The sequence below is a fragment of the Bos taurus genome, chromosome 28 (genome assembly GCF_002263795.3).
Source record: "Bos taurus isolate L1 Dominette 01449 registration number 42190680 breed Hereford chromosome 28, ARS-UCD2.0, whole genome shotgun sequence".
NCBI classification, from domain to species: domain Eukaryota; kingdom Metazoa; phylum Chordata; class Mammalia; order Artiodactyla; family Bovidae; genus Bos; species Bos taurus.
In genome coordinates, this window is record NC_037355.1 from 3,372,393 (window position 1) to 3,390,943 (window position 18,551).

The window sequence follows — 18,551 nt, forward strand, 5'->3', positions numbered from 1 at the left end:
AGTATTAATATCATTTACTTCTAAGGACTTTTTCACTTTCTTGATATCTTTGCATTTAAATGTATTTTTTCACTGAGATGACATTTTATTTTTGGCTGTGCTTGATCTTCATTGCTATGCAAAGGCTTTCTCTAGTTGTGGCGAGTGGGGGCTACTCTCTTGCTGTGCTTTACAGACTTCTCCTTGCAGTGGCTTCTTTTGTTGCAGAGCTTGGGCTCTAGGGTGATCAGGCTTCAGTAGTTGTGGTTCACAGGCTTAGTTGCACTCAGCATGTGGGATCTTCCCAGACCAGGGATTCAATCCGTGTTCCCTGCATTAATAGGCAGATTCTTAACCCTGGATCACCAGGGAAGTCTGAGATAACATTTTAAACTCAGAATTTAAGAATATCAAGAAGGACCCAGATGTACATAGAGATGTACATAGATGCAAAAATCCTCAACAGAATATTAGCAAACCAAATTTAAGAATACATTAAAAGAATCAAATGCCATGTCCAGTGGAATGTATTCTAGGGATGCAAAGCTGATATGTACAAATCAATGTGATTCAAGCACACAAACGAAACAAAGGATAAAAATTATATGATCATCTCAATAGATGCAGAAAAAGCTTTTAACAAAATACAGCATCTATTTATATCAACTCTCAACAAAGTGGTTATACATGGAATATATTACAGGCCATAAAGGACGAGCCCACAGATAACATCATACTCAGTGGGGAAATGGTGAAACTTTATCTGAAAGATTAGGAAAAATACAAGGATGCCCACTCACATTTTTATTCAACCAAGTATTGGAAGTCCTACCCAGGAATGAAGCAAGAAAAGAAAATAAAAGCCATCCAAATTAAACTGGAAAAAAAGAAGTAAAACTGTCACTATTTACATATGATACAATATTTTATGAAACCATAAAAACTCCACCAAATGATAGCTATTAGAACTAACAAATTCAGCAAGTTTGCAGGACAAAAATCTGTTGCATTTCTCCACACTAATAATAAACTATCAGAAAGAGAAATGATAAAGACAGTCCCATTTACAACTGCACCAAAAAGAATAAAATGCATTGAAATAAATTTAACTGAGAAGTTGAAAAACCTGTATAGAGTCATGGAGTCTGAGATGTGGAGACTGGGGCCACACAGCCTGGGTTCAAACCCTAACTCACTCACTGACCTGCTGGGTGACCCTGGGCAAATCACACAGTGGCACTGAGCCTTGTCTTTCTCAACTGTAAAATGGGCACAAAAACAGTATCTCCTCACAGGATCATGAGGCTCTAAGGAAATGTTTATTTAGACCAGGGGTTGGAGGGCCTCCAACAGTGTCTCATTGTGTGAAACTGTCCAGAACTGGGCCCTCCTGACCCTGTGGGTGGGCGTCAAGGGTGAAGCCTGGGAGGCAGATGGGGCTGGAGGAGGACCAGGGCAGAAAAGCCAAGGGGCTGCACCAAGTACTCTCTACTGGTGTGGATCAGGGAGGGGAGGCCTCAGGGTGGGGCCTATGCTAACGGCACAGGGGTGCAGGATCAGAAGCCACAGCAGGGGTGCAGCCTTCCTGGCCAGAATGTGTCTCTCTGGCCAGGCTCAAGCATGATGGAGTACTGCTCCCAGAGTTCTTTATCTGCCTACCAGGAAAGGAGCTAGTAGGAGTAAGGTGGGTAGGAGGTGGTGGTCTATTAAACCACAGGTACCTTATAGTCAATGTGACGCAAGGAAGGATGAGACCAGGATGAGAAGCACAAGCAGTGAGCACCTCTCTGGCTTTTAGGATAAAGGTGTCAGAAATGTCTCTACACCAGCTATGTGGAGCCCACAGGGGGCAAAAGAATGCAAAAGCAAGCTGAGAGGGCTAATCTCTCTACTGCTGGCCCCAGAGCCCCAGGTCCCTATCTGCCAGTCCCACTGGCACAACCAGACACCAGGACATCCAAGCCCCATCTGAGGACGCCAGACCCCCTGTTGGGGTCACTCAGCATGGTCACATGGTCGTTAAGGACTCAGCCCCTCCTCCATGCTCACGTCCCCTGTCCTCACAGAAACATCCATGGGTCACTACACGGGGCTTTCTGGGGCACTTGTGCATTCTAGAAACTGCAATGATAGAAAGAGGAGAGAAGGTATAGACTGTAGAGACAGTCTGCTTGACCGTGGGGTGCTCTACAGATTACCAAAGACCTGAGGTCCTTGATACTTAGGGGTTTGCAAAAATGCTTCTCAGTATGTAAATGGAGGAAGGAGGCCCATTGAGTAAATGGTGCTGGGGCAATTTGACAGGCAACTGGAAAACAAAGCTGGATCCCTAACTCAGAGAAACACCACCAAATCAATTACAGACACAAGAACCTACATTTGAAAGGGAAAACTTTACAAGTTTAAGGACAATTTTCAAGAAGGGAATACCTTTTTTATATATAGAAGTATATTGATTTACAAGGCTGTGTTAGTTTCAGGGGTACAGCAAGCAATTCAGTTATTCAGTGACTCCGTCTGAACGGCTTCCTCAGACAAAATTCACTCCCTTTGGGAGGCCCCTAGGTAATGCCCACTACTCAGAGCAACCAACAGTCCTGAAACCTGTGGAACACATCGTGATGCTCAGTGGGTATTTGTTGACTGAATAAATGACTGCAATCACACACTGAAAACAAGCCTTGAGGCTGGGAGGGGATCCCCAGTCTTATCTCCAAACAGGAGGTCTTGATCCTAATTGGTGTGAGTGGGTGAAATGGGGCTTGGGGAGGGAAGAGATCCGTCACAAAGCATTTTGTAAATAGGGGAAACTGGGTATGTGAGGAGGATGTAAGCAGGTACATCCCAGAAACACATCACAGCAGATCCTTCAGTTGTGCCCTCACCCCTGCTCTTGGGGCATCACACTGTCTCCCTCCCTGAAACATGCTGAACAGCTCACAGGTTTCCCAGAGGGGGTGGTCACATGACCTCCACCTGACCAATCAGCATGTTCCATCCTCCTGGACACCTGTGATTGACTCAGGGCTGGACAAGTGACGAATCAGGGCATATGCTGGAATCCTGGGGAATGGAGGTTTATTGCCATTAGGAACAGGGGATACCTAAGGTCAGCCCTTGGCAGTTGGACAGAAGTGAGGTCAGCCTGTGGCAGTTGGAGGGATGTGACATCAGCTTGTGGCGGTTGGTGGCCTTGTTCCATAAAGGCAGAGCTACTTGGGTGAGGATGACATCTGTAAGCAGAGCTGAGAGGTGGGGGAAGACGATTCCTGCTGACGTCCCTGAGACCCAGGTACAGTCCAGCCAGAAGCTGTGCTCGTGGACTTAGTTACGATCATTCTTGTTTGTTAGCTTGTTTGAGCCCCTTTGGGTTTGATGTCCAGCTGGCTAAGTGGAGACCCTGGGACTGCCACGGTGTGGGTTTCATCTGACCTCAGGGAAGAAATTCCCCATAACACTACAAGACTCCAGTTTAATTTGGAGATTTGAATGGATACAAGCGGTATCTGTTGGGGCCAACTATTAATTCTAGGATTCCCCAAATTAGTCCTCACAGGGTTAAGGTAGTAACCCATGTCCCTTTTTAGAGGACAAGATGGAGGCTCAGAGAAGGAAGGTAAGTGGGCTACAGCCAGGAAGTGTGAAGTCAGAAAGAAGCACCAGGTCCTGCTCCTTGAAATCTGGGAAGCCACATGGTGCGGCTTGTCCATGTGAAGGGGCTAAGGCACCCAGCCCCACGCTGGCTTCCCAGGGGTCTGAGAATTGGTAACTGCCCAGTGGCTGTTTTGACAGTCACAAAAGCAATTCACACTGAAGGAAGGAGGGCACCTTACTTCACCAGACCACACCCAACCCTCTGGTTTCCCCAACTCCTTCCCACCTTTCTCCTGCTTTGCTTGTCAATTACATAGTCATGCTCATGTGACCACATGGACAGTTCCTGAGTCCCTGGCTCCCATCTGGAGCTGCTACAGGGGAGGCTCCCCACTCATACCTGTGGACATCTTCTTCCTTTGGGCCTTGGGGGGCCCTGCTTCCCTCTTGCACACCAGAAGCCTTTTCCAGAATGTACAGGGAACCTCACTCAATTTGAACAGGATGCATCCAACACTGCCCTTTCCACATCTCCCTTGAAACTCAGCTCCAGTACTCCTTTCTCCACATTGCAGCCTCCCATGGTGCCACAGGAGAGACCCAGTGGACAAGGAATTGACAGCTCAGCACAGGAAGGCAGGTGAGAGGTGAGATCTAACAGCTGGGAAGCTCTGTTTACAATGCCCCTTGCTCTTGATGCTGCAGAGGCTGTAGAAGACCCCACAGTCTGAAAGAAGCACTTGGGCCAAAGAGCATCCACAGGCCTTTTGATAGCTGGAGGATTCTGGCCATGGTAGGGTGAGGTCCCTAAGGTTCTGAAGGCCCACTGTTTGCAGGCTCAGGGTGCACAGAGAAGAGAAGGCAGAGGCCTGCCCAGAGGTGTTCACAGACCACATACAGATAAGCCAGCCAGGCTGACAGGCCATAGCACCTACGCTGTTTTCATGGGTGAAGGGTGTGGGGCAGAGGCAGAGACCCAAGTCTGCTGGGGGAACTGCTTCAGGACAGAGAATTTTCAACTGGGATTTGAAGGCTGTATCAGTTATGTGTTTGACTGAAATGATAGAAATCCATATTGAGAGTGGCTTCAACTACCCAGGCAACTAATATTTAATGTTTCAAGAAACTGAGAGGTGGGAGAGTCAGAGTGGGTCTGGTGGCCCAGCAATTTCATCAGAATCCACCCGCTTCTCTATTCCACCATCACCAGAATGTGGGTGTCATTGCCTCATGGATGCAAGGTGGCTGCTTCCCCTCCAGCCATCACTTCTGCAAATTTAACCCTCCATTGAAAGCAAGGGTCACCTTTTCCCCTACATATCTCTCTTCAGGAAGGAAAATCTCTCATAGGAGCCCCTGTAGACTTCCTCTAGTATATCACTGGCTAGAAGTGGGTCATGAATCCTTGTCCTGACCAATCGCTAGTGGTGGAAGCAGCTGTCATGACAGATTTGGACCAACCTTTATTCATCCACACTGAGCATCCACTGGAAGAAAGTGAGTTGGACTGGGCCAATCCTCTGGGTGAGCAGCCAAAGCCATCCTGCCATAAAGGGGAAATAACATGGGAGCTGAGGGATCAAAGGCGTGGGAGCAGAGAGGAGGAGAGTAGCACATGCAGAGATGCCGGGATGATCAGGGGACTGGGATCACTGGTGGCTAGTTGCTGCAGAAACACAGCCTGGGTGGGGAAGGTGGCAAGACTTTATATGGTGTTTTCTGCCTGGAGATGAGCAGGCCTTGGGCCATGGGAAGCTGCTTAGAGAAGCTGAGCAAGAGAGTGAGGACAGAAGCAGACAGAAATTCCAGTGCACAAGGCCCCCTGGGCTGAGGAGCTAAGCATCACTGTTCTTTGATGGTCAGAAATGTCACTGATAGTCTCCAGCGAGCTCTTTTCAAGCAGATGATTGTAACTGGTGCGAGAGTAAATGTGGCCCTAATGAATGCATTTGCTAGTGGCAGCTTTCTGTTTCTGGATATTAGAAAGCACACTCAGCTGGTTCTTACACAGCTCTGCTGTCACACCTGCTACACCCACACCACTCCTCTCCCACCTTCCGGGCCTCAGGGTCAGCACACCCCAGGGTTCCTGAAACAGCCCAGCACTTTGTGTCGTAATTTACACGGGGGCCCCAGGGTGGGTTCCAGTTTACAGAGAAGATAACAGGGGCTGGATGTGGGTGAGGGACTCACTGGTGAGTTGGGGGGTTGGATCCCAATCCACCATCCCCTTTATGACGTCAGAGTGGGCAGCCTCCTGACACCAGCCAGGATGTTTGCTACACAGACAGGATCTGATGTGTGCTTGCCCAGCACTGGACCTGGGAACTGGGGTATGGAGGGGAAGGAGGGCTCTTCTTCACGTGCTGCTCACCCTTGCAGGGGGCACACAGGTGACCCCACAGAAGTGTCATCCCTTATGACCTGGCCCTCCTGGGCCTGACAGGAGTGCCCTGACCCATGGGACCACAGGCCCCAGGTGCACATGTGGGCAGGTGTGGCTATGGCTGAGAGGACAGCACCCCTAGTTAAGGCCCCCCAGTTCCCAGAGAGTCACATCTGGGAACTGAGGTCAAGTAGCCAATTCCAACCTTAATGTGCAAACTGTTATCATCCAGGGGCCTGATTATTTTTTATTAAATTGTGCGCTCAGTCACTCAGTTGTGTTTGGCCCCATGGACCATTGCCTGCCAGGTTCCTGTCTGTGGAATTTTCCAGGCAAGAATACTGGAGTGGGTTGCCATTTCCTACTCCTACATCTTCCCGACCCAGGGATGGAGCCCACATCTCTTAGGTCTCCTGCAATGGCAGGCGGGTTCTTTACCACTAGCACCACCTACTTGCAATCCCATAGTCAAGCCCTTTTCTCAGCATCCTTGTAACCTTCAGCCCCTCCTCAGCCTTTATTTCTCTCTGGGACCAAGTTCTTAGCTTCAAACTGAGCCCCATTATGGACATAAGTACTGTCTTTTCCATATCCCTTCTGTATCAGAGGCCACCCAAAACTCTCCCTCCCTCCCCTTATCAAGGCCTCCACACAGGCCAGCAGGGCTGTTTTCATGCAGTTCTGCAGACTTGTGAGCTAAAGGTTTAGAATAAGGAGGTGAGGAGGGGCTGCCGCTTAGGGCAGGGAGGGCCAGCAGGTGGAGATAGGACGCCTGTAGCACCTCAGCCAGCTGAAGTGTCAGCGGCAGGAGAGCAGCAGCCAAGGGCTGAGTGGGTGAGAATAAGTGAGTTAAGTGTGTTGATTCTGCCGCTGGATGGTGGGCCCTGGAGCAGGGCTTCAAGTGTGGAAGATAGAGGGTCTCCAATGCCTAGACCCCCACCTTCTAGAGATCAGGGTTGAGATGTGGCTTTGAACTCAGAACACTGGTGTTCAAAGCTGGTTCCCATCACTTCATTAGTTATTCAAAGCAAAACAAGCCTCCATTTTCTCATCTGTAAAATGGGAATATTGTCCCTCTTGGGGTGGGTAGGGGGGTAAATGAGGCGACAAGTAGAGCACAGGGGCTGGATGGGCTGGGAGTGCTCCCAGACTCGCTGCTGTGGCTGCAATGACCACTGTCTTCCAGGGCAGGGTCAGCAAGCTGTTCCCATAAAGGGCCCTGTTAGGCTTTGAGGGACCTGGGGTCTGCTTCAGCAATAGATCTTCCAGGCTTTCACCCCCGATCACTGAGATACAGGTTATCAGATATAATCGGTTCAGAACAGTGTTAGTTTTAGGCGCCCAGTATCATGATTTGATATGTGTGCATGCTGTGAAATGATCACAAGTTCAGTTACCATCCACAACCACTCACAGCTACACATTATTTTCTTGTGATGAGATCTCTTAAGAACTGCTCTCTTAGCAACTTTCATATACACACCGCAGTATTGTTAACCACAGTCACCTTGCTGTAATTACACAACCCCAGGGACTGTGCGTCTTAGAGCTGGAAGTGTGTGCCTGTTGGCCATCTTCACCCACTTCACCTGCCCCCTCTACACCCGCCTCTGGTTCCCCACACCCTATTCTGTTTCTGAGTTTGATTTTTTTTCAATTCCACATACAAGTGAGACTGTAGTTGTCTTTCTCTGACTTATTTCACTGAGCATAATGCCTTCCGGGTCCATCCATATTGTTGCAAATGCTTTTTTATAGATGAGTAAGATCCATTGTATATGTGTATATTTGATATATATCTCAGTAAGATCCATTGTATATGTGTATATTTGATATATGAGTAAGACCCACTGTATATGTGTGCATATGGTATATATCTGAGTAAGATCCATCATATATGTGTACATATGGTATATATCTGAGTAAGATCCATTGTATATGTGTATATTTGATATATATCTGAGTAAGATCCATTGTATATGTATGTGTATATATGATATATATCTGAGTAAGATCCATTGTATATGCATGTGTGTATTTGATATATATCTGAGTCAGATCCACTGTATATGTGTGCATATGGTATGTATCTCATTTCTTCACCCTTGTCTGTCAGTGGAAGTGCAGTTCGTGTCCACGTTATGGACACACGTTTTGTTCCCAGTGCACAGTGACCCCAAAAAAACTGAAACCTAAAGTTTGAAGCAGGGAAAGGGTCTACATCTGCCATAGAGAACTCATAACAGGGCCCCAGGAGGGGTCACTGAGACCCTGCTGTGTGACCACCGGTGGCCACTGCCCTCTCTGCACCATGGCGTCCTCATCTGTGCAGAGAAATAGTAACAGGGCCAGGAGGGCAGACTGAGAGTGGCCTCATCAGCAGCCCCGTCAGGACAGAGGAAGGGGAGGGAGGCCTCTACAGGGACAGGGTCCCTCCCTCTGCTCCCCACACCTTCTGAGCACCAAGCACACGTGTCCTCTGTCCCCCCAGATCATTTGGCGATGATGCTTCAAAGGTACCCCAGTCACATGCCCCCTCCCCCCTCAGATGTATCTTCCCTCCTCCTCGAAGCCCTGGACACCACTGCCTTCTCATCTGGCCTATTTGGTCCTTGTGGTCAGATGCTCGGGCTCCCCCATCCCCAAGCTCCCATCCTAGGACTGTGTGTGCAGCAGGTGCTCAATACAGGTTTAGGGCTTTGGGAAAGACTCATCGCTTTCCTGCACATGGACACTTCTCGTGAAGGCAACTCCAGCTCTTCCACACACAGGGCAAGCCTAGTGTGGGGCATAAATGGCTCCACTGCCGTGGATCTGCTGAAGGAAAGGGCAGCCCTGGGAGACCCTGACCCCCGGTACTCTGCCTGGGGGCTGGTTTCTCAGGGTGAAGCTGTCCCTTGAGCATCCACAAGGAGGCACCAGAGGACGAGGGCCGTGCTGGGCAGTGACAGAGCATCCAGTCTGGACCCTGCCTCAGGGCAGCTGCCCAGCCCACATTGGGTCTTAAACCAAGGGCCTTGAACAAGGGCCCAGGGGCAAATCTGGATTTTAAAAATTAATTTCAACATTTAAACACTAGGAGATTTCAGACAAAGCCCCAGATTTCTAGCTTTGTGAGTTTTGACATGAAATGAGAAGTCCTGGCCTCCTGGGGGACATTCCCAGGGGGTGAATGGGTGAGGTTGTTCTGAGGCTGAGTGGGGGCCCCTCCGGAAGGGGTTTGTGTCCCCAGCTCGCCACAGTGCCCACCTCCCTCTATGCAGCCCCTAGGCCCAGGCTCTCCCCGGCCTGTTCATGCCTGCTCCTGGAGATGTCTGGGTTTGCAGTCCTCCTCCTAGTCCATGGAGCTTTGCTGACATGAGGGCCACAGCTGTGTGGAGTTTGTCCTGATCCCCTGGAGGGTGGGATAAATGGGTTGAGTGCAGCCCTCAAAGGAGGGGTTCGTCGTCACATGTCCTCCAAAGGCACCCAGGAAGGGAAGGGGTGGGAAAAACCAGGGCCAGGAGCTCCATAACATATCCCCTGGGTGGTGTGTCTTCAGGCTCCAAAGCTGCCCCTAAACCCAGCCCTTCTCCCACCACGCGTGCATCGTTGCTCCCGGTCTTTCCACAAACACTGGCCATGAGGGGCCCGGTCCCCTGGGTCAGCCTTGAGGGCCACAGTCTCTGGCCCAACTCCACCTCTGGCAGCTCCAATGGCTCAGCTTTGCTGTGAAGTGGCCACTGCCAGACCCTTTACAGGAGAAATGGAGCCTCCAAGGGGACAAGGGACTCACCCAGGGTCACAGAGATTTAGAGCTTATGACCGAAGTCTGCTGGGTCTCAGCTGGTCCCAGAGCACAGACTATGTCCCAGGGAGACGTGTTGTCCTCAGGCCATTACAGCAGGAGGGCTGAGTACAGAGTGGAGGAGTAAGTCACGGTGGGGTGGGTGCCCAGGGCAGGCAGGCTCAGGGACAAGTCCCCAGAAGAGCAGAGTCTTGAAAGGGCCAGGGCATTGGTGCTGGTGAGGAGAGGAGAGGGTTCCTGGTGGAGGCTCAGCCATGTGAGGGCCTGGAGGTGGGCTGCAGCATGAGAAGCAGGCTCCGCGTGGAGGCAGGAGCAGCAGGAGAACCCGGGGAGCCCCTGGTCTCCACTCTTCCTGCTGTGACCCAGCCCTGGCAGCTGTGCCTCCTCTCTTTCCATCTCACCTCTTCCAGTGAGACAGAAGAGACCCTTTCGGCGAGACCCTGAGGATCTCCTCCTCCACATCCTGCATTTGTTCCCATCCAGTCTCAGCTAAGACAGGACAGGTAGATTCCACTCCTGGAGTGGTGACTAGATTTCTCACTACTCAGGGGCACCATCGTGACATGGCTCCCAAGTTAAAAAGAAAAAAAACACCAGACTGTTAGTTGTCTGAATGAGCATGAGGTGAGAGTGGGTCCCATTGCTTCCTATTGATGATGGAGCCCTGGTCCTAGAGGGATGGAGGAGGGGCACTTGATGGACATGTGGCCTGTGTTTGATCCTTTCATCTATTTGGTGTTTTATCCCCATCACATTTTTCTGAGCCCCTTTCTGCATCGGGCCCAGACCCTCACAGAGGTCACAGGCTGGAGAAGTAAACATAATGTGATCACAGTCCTGGGGGCCCCAGATGAGGCCAGAGGAGCTGTAGAAAGGGTGGGGAATCAAGAAGGGCTTCATGGAGGAGGTGGTGTCTGAGCTGGGTCTCCAAGGATGAGGCCTTATTCAGCTGGCACAGAACAGAAACCAGGTACATAATAAAAGAATGAGTGAGTGAATTAATGAACATGTATCCCCCTAACAGACTGAGGTAGGCAGTAGCCCAGGCCAAGGCATGAAGCACAAGATGCCCTGGGGGACAGATGGCAGGGTTGCAGTATGAGGCTGCCTCACCCTTTAGGGGCATCTTGCTGCCACTGTGGTCTGTGCTCTGGCCAACTGGGGAGACCTTGTCTGTCCTCTGTTGTGGGATCCGATTCTATCTTCCAAGTAGAATATCCTGTCACCTCCTTGTGCCCGTATGTACCTGTTCCTGCCTCATGGGGAGTTGCGAAGAGGAGGGATGGATTGGTGTGCAACGCAAGGCTGAAGGAGGGGGAGAATGATGGGGAACCCCTAGAGGTGGGACCATGACTGGGAGGCATATGATGGCAGGGAAGGGGCTGTGCCTTGGGACTCAAGCATCCAGCTGGGAGTGGCCCCCTCACAAGAGGTGCTTCATGGTGAGACAGCTGTTATGGGGCCAGGGATGAACTCTGTCTGGGACATGCTGATCCAGGGAAGTTCAGGGGCCACTGGGACAGAAATGTCCAGGAGGAGCTGGAAGTAGGGGACAAAGGTGCAACTGAAGTCAGGGTGGGAGCTTGAGACCCAGAGGAGGGGCCCAGGGGTGCAACAGAAGGGACCTGAGGGCATCTGGATGTCCACTAACTGGGGTCCTCAGGGTGGAGATCGTCCTCACTTCACAGCCTGCTGGGGCCAAACACAGCTGGGCCCAGGGAGGCCACTCAGTAAACACATGACCCAGATTCACGCATTCCCACTTCAAATGACTGGACTAGAATCTGCTAAGCCCTACAGATGGGTGGCCCAGAATTAGGATTATAAATAAAGGCAACATACAGGCTGGGGAGAAAGCTAAGAAGCCGCAGAGCGTAAGACTCTCGACACGCAGCCCACTGTGGCCCCCGGGGCCTTTCCACCGCCAATCTCTAATCCTGGCACTCTCTCCCCCTGCGTCACTTGCTCTCTGAACACCTCCAAGAGTTTGCCTTCAAATGTCCTTCCTGACTCCCTTTTTCTCCTTGGAACATCTTACCACCTGACTTTGCCTATACATTACTTATTTTCCTCTGTCTCCCTCCAGGCTGTGTGCTGTTGAGAATGGAGACTCGCTGCTTCACTCCATCTGTGTGCTGGGTCTGGAGTGTACCCAATCCACAGTAGGGCCTCAGTGAACCTGCACTGTGTGTGTGGACACTGAGGCCATGGACAAGAATGTTCCAGGCAGTGATGGTGAGTTGTTGACTCACGACTTGCTGAGTCTCTTGTGTGCCTGGCACTGACCCGGGGGGCAGGCTCAGCACTGACTTGGGGGACAGGTCTGGTGCTGAATGAGGCACACAGGGAGCACAGGGCCTGTTAGGAGGACACATGCTGTGGGGACACGCAGGCCAGGGAAGTCAGGAGTGCAGGGTGCGGAAGAGAGGACCAAAGTGGGAGTGGTGGGAGAGAGGTCAAGTCCTGCGGTCCCTGTGAGGACCTTTCCACTGGGTTGGGGGAGGCATGGCTGGTGTGGAGCAGGGAGTTGGGTGCTGAATACTGTGCAGGAATGAAGCAGGTGAGCCCTGGGGAGGGTCTCCCTGTGGAGGGTGCACGCAGGGAAGGCTCCTCTGAGGAGGTGACATTAGAGCTGTACCTTCTACAGACCATTTCTACCTTCCGTCAACTTGATGCTTTGCTTTTGCAAGCAAAAGCACTCCGTGTTCTGCAGCACCTCAACTGGGCCTCCTGCTCCCCTTGTCACCCCTGCCCCCACAGGAGTCCTTCCAGGGACCACTATTTTTTTTTTTAAGTGCGTCACAGGGCTTGTGGGATCTTAGTTCCTGGACCAGGGATCGAACCCTGGCCCCTGACAGAGAAAATGCCTAGTCCTAACCCCTGGATGCCAGGGAATTCCCCCCCAGGGCCCACTTTTCACATACAAACCAACCTTCTCTTTAACTGGGCTCACACTCCGAACCACTGTCCACCTGCCCTGCTAACCAGGGTCAGGTTGTAGGACACTTGGGGTCCCCTAACCCCAGAGCCAATGAAGTTACTCAGCCCAGCCAGCCTTCATCCTGCTCACCCTGCCTGCTGTTCCCTCTTCAGCAATGCGATGAAGGCTTCCTCTGTCCACAGCTCCGGCTCCTCCACCTCCTGACCTCCCCATGCTCCCTGCGTGGTGAAACCCCCTCTTCCAGGACTGTGAGGAGAAACTTTCATTTCAATAGTGGTTGTTTTCTGATCAGTTAGCCTTACTGACCCTCAAAGTTTCTACTAAATATTCTATTTTACACCAGCCTATGAGACGCTTTGCAGACACAGCAAACAAATGAAGAACAAGTGAACTATACACCTTTTTACAAAACCAAGTACAAAATATTAAGATGTATTAGAATTCCTTTTCCCATAAAATCACAGGCTCCATCAGGGTGGAGGGCATATAAGTATCATGTGAACAGGACCGAACTCCTACGAGGTCCTAACTACCCATCTCCCTAAATTGAGGGCTCAGGCCCAGGCATGACCAAGAACCAGTCTCTGCCTTTGGGTGGAAATGGGTTGGTTTTTCAAATTAAGCTTTTACAGTTGTCAGCTGAGCAGGAAAGTTCTCGGTTCCAAACTCATGTTTCTGGCAATAATCAAGTTATACCACATGTGAGATGGCCTGTTTCCCGAGTTATTTGGTTAGAATCCGCAGGTGGTAGCAGGGAAATATCACTGTTTCAAAACAAGCTGCATCTCTGGGAGAGAGTGGGGGTGGTGCCCCTGGAATGTATCACTCCTGAATCTTTTAGTCATTAGATTTCCAGAGAAGCCCCCAGAGGGGAGAGTGGGCTGCAGTTGAGCTGGGCTATCCCCCACGGACGTGAGAGGGGAAACATCAGACAGCTGTGGTCCTGGGAGCAGCCTGATCCTGGGAGCCACAGGAAAGGCCCCCTCCAAGCCTGCTGTCCAGCCTAGGGTAAGGCTCAGCAGCTGTAACTCGGGGCCCATGGCTGAGGGGCAAAGGGAAGCTGGCCCCCCTCACGCTGGGTCAGGAGGCGGACAGTCCAGGGCTGGTCCGGAGCTTCCTGTCCCTGATGCCCTTCGATCCAGAGGAGTTGCTTTGTCCACAGGGCAGAATGAGCTCCAACCTCAGAGCTGAAGTTTCCTGATCAGGACAGAGGGAGAAGCAGAAAGGGCCTGCTTCTCTCTCCCAGGACACATTCTAGAGTTTGTGCGAATCACTCCCATCCCCTCTGGAAGAGAGCCTGGTCACACAAGCACCCTAGCTGCAGAAGAGGCGGTAACTCTGTAGTCCTGGGCGGCCAGTGTCCAGATAAAGGAGGATGCCCGGTGACCTGGGAGTGGACAAGGCACTGGGAGCCCTTGGATGCCTCAGCCCACTGCCTCTAATGCTCCCTCCCACCACCCGACCTATCTCTACCCTGAACTCACATTTTATGAGATTGTCTGTTAGACAAAGTGCATGAAGGAAATCAGAAACCAGTTGAAAATCATGGGCAAGGGGGTGCTTTTCCTGAGTTTTGCTGACAAATCGCTGATGGGGTTCCATCACTGACACTGAGGCTTTCTCCCCACCCCACCTCCATAGGGCCCTCTGGACACCGGCAGCCAGAGACATCTTCGCCAGTGGAAGGAGACTGTGTCCCGCCCTGCTCATGGATGCCCTGCTCTTTAGTACAAAATCCATACCCTCCCTGTGGGACTGTGTGGACAAATAGAGTGACCGGAGGCAGCTGTGGCCCAGCCAGCACCAGCCCACACCTCACAGAAGAGGAGACAGTCTCTGAGCACAACGTTCCATCATCAGATTCAACTACTTTCCAGCCCTGAGGTGGGGATGTTTCAGTTTGGAGACACAGAACACAGAGCACCGGTGTGGATGGTCCTGGAAGCAAGGGGGCCAGCCCAGGCCCCTCTCGCCAGCCTGGCTCCTGACCTCTGTCCTGTGTGTGCCTGACACTCCAGCTTTCTCCTGCCAGATGGCCTGCTCTCCAGTCCCTGTGGTCACACCCACATATCAGGACAACTCCCCCATCATGTGAAAGCAGAGATTCAGGAAACTCAGCTGCACAGGGACCTGATCACACTACACACAGGCTTTCACAGGACTTTATCCTGTTTATGGGCATCTCGGTCATGATTAACACAGGCCCCAGGGACCAAAAGTTCCTCTCAGCCCTTCTGAAGATGTTGGGTAATGTCAGTGCAGGGAGGTCATACATGCTTTCTGCATCTCGGCCCTGCAGCGCAGCAACTGTTGCTGTTGGGAGTCATCCTCCTAATTCTCTTGGTCATCTTTGCATTTAATTGTTCTGATTTACTTCTAGTACCACATGACTGCACACTTCTTAGACCAGAAAATACACAGCCTCAATTCTGTGCAGGGAGGATTCAAAACTGGAGCATCAAGTTTATCAAGAGGAATTGGAAGAACCAAAGAGTTGACAAGAAGTCTCCGCCTCCCCCTCTCACATGCAGGACAGAAGAGTGGGGTAGGGAGACATGCCCAGGAGAGGCAGTCCAGTCTCTGCAGTTTCAGGTGAGAGCCCAGGGGTGGGCCTGCAGCCAGGCGGGCCCTCTTCTGGTCACCCAGGCCGCTGCAGACCGTCCTCTGACCTGGCCAGTGTTTTGGATACGATGCTTCTGAAGGCTGTGGAGGTATGGGATACCCTCCTGATTCGAATCTTATCAGAGGATTTGACCCCTCAACCACTGCCAGGGACTGCATCCTGACGTTTCATCGTGGGGCATCCATGGACTTAACCTGGGCTCCGTTTGTTATGCTGCCTCTTGCTGGGCAGACTATTATAAATCTGCATATTTTCAAGTGAACCCCACTCTTTTGGGCTGTGGCCAGAGGAAAGTGTCTGGAGACACACTCTCAGGCTGCCCAGTGTGGGAGGAGCTCCTGGTGTTGGACACACCCAGGGGCAGCTGCTTCCCTCTGGAACTTCAGTCCTGCTGCTGGTGCTATTGGCGGAGGGAAGGCCTCAGGGTCACACAGGGCGCTGGGCTGGGGATGGCGGGCCTCTGCTCCAGGCCAGGTGGAGACCAGCAGGCTCCCTCATCTTCTGCTCTGACTTCTGGTCCTTGTGCAGTTGTACATTCTCTCCCTGGTTGAGCCACGTGGTATGAGTGTGGACACCTCAGGCCTTGGAGAAGGCTCAAGTTATGGCTGCTGAGGTCAGTGGAAGGGGAGAGCCTCGCAGTGATGGAGCAGCCCTCCACCTTGTGTTCCCCTGAGCTGACAGTGCAATGCCTGCTGCCTGTTCCCTGAGTCATGGATCAGGTCCCACCTCCACACCAGAGTCCTTACCACTGTCATCCCTGGGTCCTTGTCACACGGTGGTGCACAGAATGGCCTGAGTGGCTCCTTCTGGCCCAGGTTCACCCATGGAGGCCTCATCAGTCATTTAAGGTGCTTTTGTCACTGGGGTTGAGGGCCATATTTTTTAGCAAATTCCTTCTCTGATGACAGACACAGGGGAACGTGTTGTTGCCCTACGAGGATTCACAGCCACAGCTCTGAAAAGTCATATCCCCCAAAGGGCAGGGTCCCGGTCACCATGGAGTAGAGAACTACTCCCAGACTCCACACATCCACCGCAGGGCAGTAGGAGCCCTGTCCCAGGAAGAATTCTCAGGCAGCGTAAGTGCAGCTGCCATAGAAAGTGTTGAGCTTCCCACTCTCATCACACTCGTTGCTGAGGCCAAAGTCTGTGATTTTCACGTGCTACTCGGTGTCAAAGAGGAGGTTCCCTGGCTTCACGTCCCAGCGCAGGACGTGCCCCTGGTGGCCGTGCTGCAGGGCAGAGAGCAGCTGTCCCAGCGGCCTCGGGCGTCAGCCTCTGTCATTTGGTCCATGTCCCACGGTCCTCCAAATGGTGCACGTGTCCCCCTCACTGAGGCCCTCCATCCAGGAACAAGGTCCCTGTGTCAGTCACCTCCAGTGGTTTGACGATATTTTCATGGTTTAGAACCTTCATACTATTCACTTCCCGGAAGAGTCCTGGAGTCTGGAGAAGCTCTGCTGACTCTTCCTAATGACCTTTATGGCCAACTCTGTCCCAGTCAGAACGTACCGGGCCCACTTTGGCAAATCAACCTTTACCGATAATGTAAAGAATCGCAGTTCTCAATAGAAGCCTTGTCCCCTGAGATAGCTGTGAGGCCCAGCATCATGGTGATCTGCTGACTACACTGACTGCCAGCACTAACTAGCAATGCTAACTGTGCTAACTATACTCCTGCAGCACGGAGTCCTCCAGGTTGTAATGAAAAACCCTGGACAAACTTAGGAATTCATATTTGGTAAAAGTAGATAGGCAATTAGAAAAGCAAGCCTTGGGACTTCCCTGGTGGCCCAGTGATAAGAATCTCTGGTGCTAATGCAGAAGGACTAGGTTGAAACTGGTCCAATCCCTGGTCAGGGAACTAGATCCCACACGCCGCAACTAAGACCCAGTGCAGTCAAACTAAAAAAAAACGCTAGTCCTATTTTAACTTTGGTTTGTAGCTCCACTTTTTGTTTTCTCTTCGACGAGATTAATAGTTTAAAAATTGGTCTGCTTTTGGACATGATCTAAAAAGATTTAATTTTGTAACATCAGTAGCTGAAAGGGGCTGGAGTCAGAGCTGTATAGGAACAGGTTTTTTATGTTACTGAAATTAAACTGGCTTAAATTGAATTAGAGTGTTGTAATTTTAGGATGTTATTTGTAATCACATGGTAATCACAAAATAGATACAGAATATCCACAAAAGGAAACTAGAAGGGAATCAAAATGTTTCACTACAAAAAATTAACAATGCAAAAGGTGATCTTGCAGGACGTGAGGGACAAAAAAGACATAAGGCATACAGAAAAAGAGCCAGATGACAATTACTGATTACTCCTTCAGATAATTACTCCTTCAGTATCAGTAATTACATGTAAATGGATTAAACTCTCCACTTAAAAGATTGGCAGAAAGGATAAAAATATATGACGCAGCTATTTGCTATCTATAAGAGACTGGATCCAAAGACAGAAAAAAAGTTGAACATGAAAGGATAGAAAAAGATGTGCTGTGCTCTGTCACTTCAGTCGTGACTCTTTGCGACCCTATGGCAGGTAGAATGCCAGGCCCCTCTGTCCATGGGATTCTCCAGGCAAGACTACTGGAGTGGGTTACTGTGCCCTCCTCCAGGAGCTCTTCCTGACCCAGGGATCGAACCTACATCGCTTATGTCTCCTGCTTTGGCAGGTTGGTTCTCTACCACGAGTGCCACCTGGGAAGGGATAGTCCATCAAAACAGTAACCAAAAGAGAGCAGCCGTGCCATACTAATATCAGACAACATAGACTTTAAATCAGAAAAGTTACAAGAGACAAGGATTAGGAGGTTCAATACAGCAAGAAGATAAAATCACAACCATTTACACACCCAGTCACACCATCAAAACACGTGAATTAGAAATGGATAGAACAGAGAGGAGACATAGTTCTATACAATACTTGGAACCTCCAATACCTTACTCTCAGTGATGGATAAACAACCAGACAAGATGAATGCATAGGTAGAGAATGTGAAGAGCACAATCAGGCAATTAGGTCTAACAGACAAACACTTCTCCAGGGCATGTGGGGCCTTCTCCAGGACAGACCATAGAATAGGCCATAAGTCTCAGTAGATTTCACAAGGTAAATCTCATAAAATGTATCTTCTCTAACCATAGTGGCATAAAGTTAGAAATCAGTAACAGAAGGAAAAGTGGAAATTTCACAAATTTGTAAAAATTTAAAAGAACCATCATGGCAAAGAAGAAAGC

General features: G+C 50.7%; 1 long non-coding RNA gene across 2 annotated transcripts; it reads left to right on the forward strand.

Moving 5' to 3' along the window:
* The first annotated feature begins 2,993 nt into the window (after positions 1 to 2,993).
* Positions 2,994 to 17,428, forward strand: LOC132344116 (uncharacterized). Of its 2 annotated transcripts, XR_009493228.1 has the most exons (4): positions 2,998 to 3,271; positions 4,149 to 4,220; positions 11,833 to 11,981; positions 14,329 to 17,428. It is a non-coding gene; the product is annotated as an uncharacterized lncRNA (long non-coding RNA). The 2 variants fall into 2 exon arrangements; XR_009493229.1 differs by lacking the exons at positions 11,833 to 11,981; positions 14,329 to 17,428 and adding an exon at positions 4,905 to 6,188 and having other exon boundaries at positions 2,994 to 3,271.
* Positions 17,429 to 18,551: the final 1,123 nt, after the last annotated feature.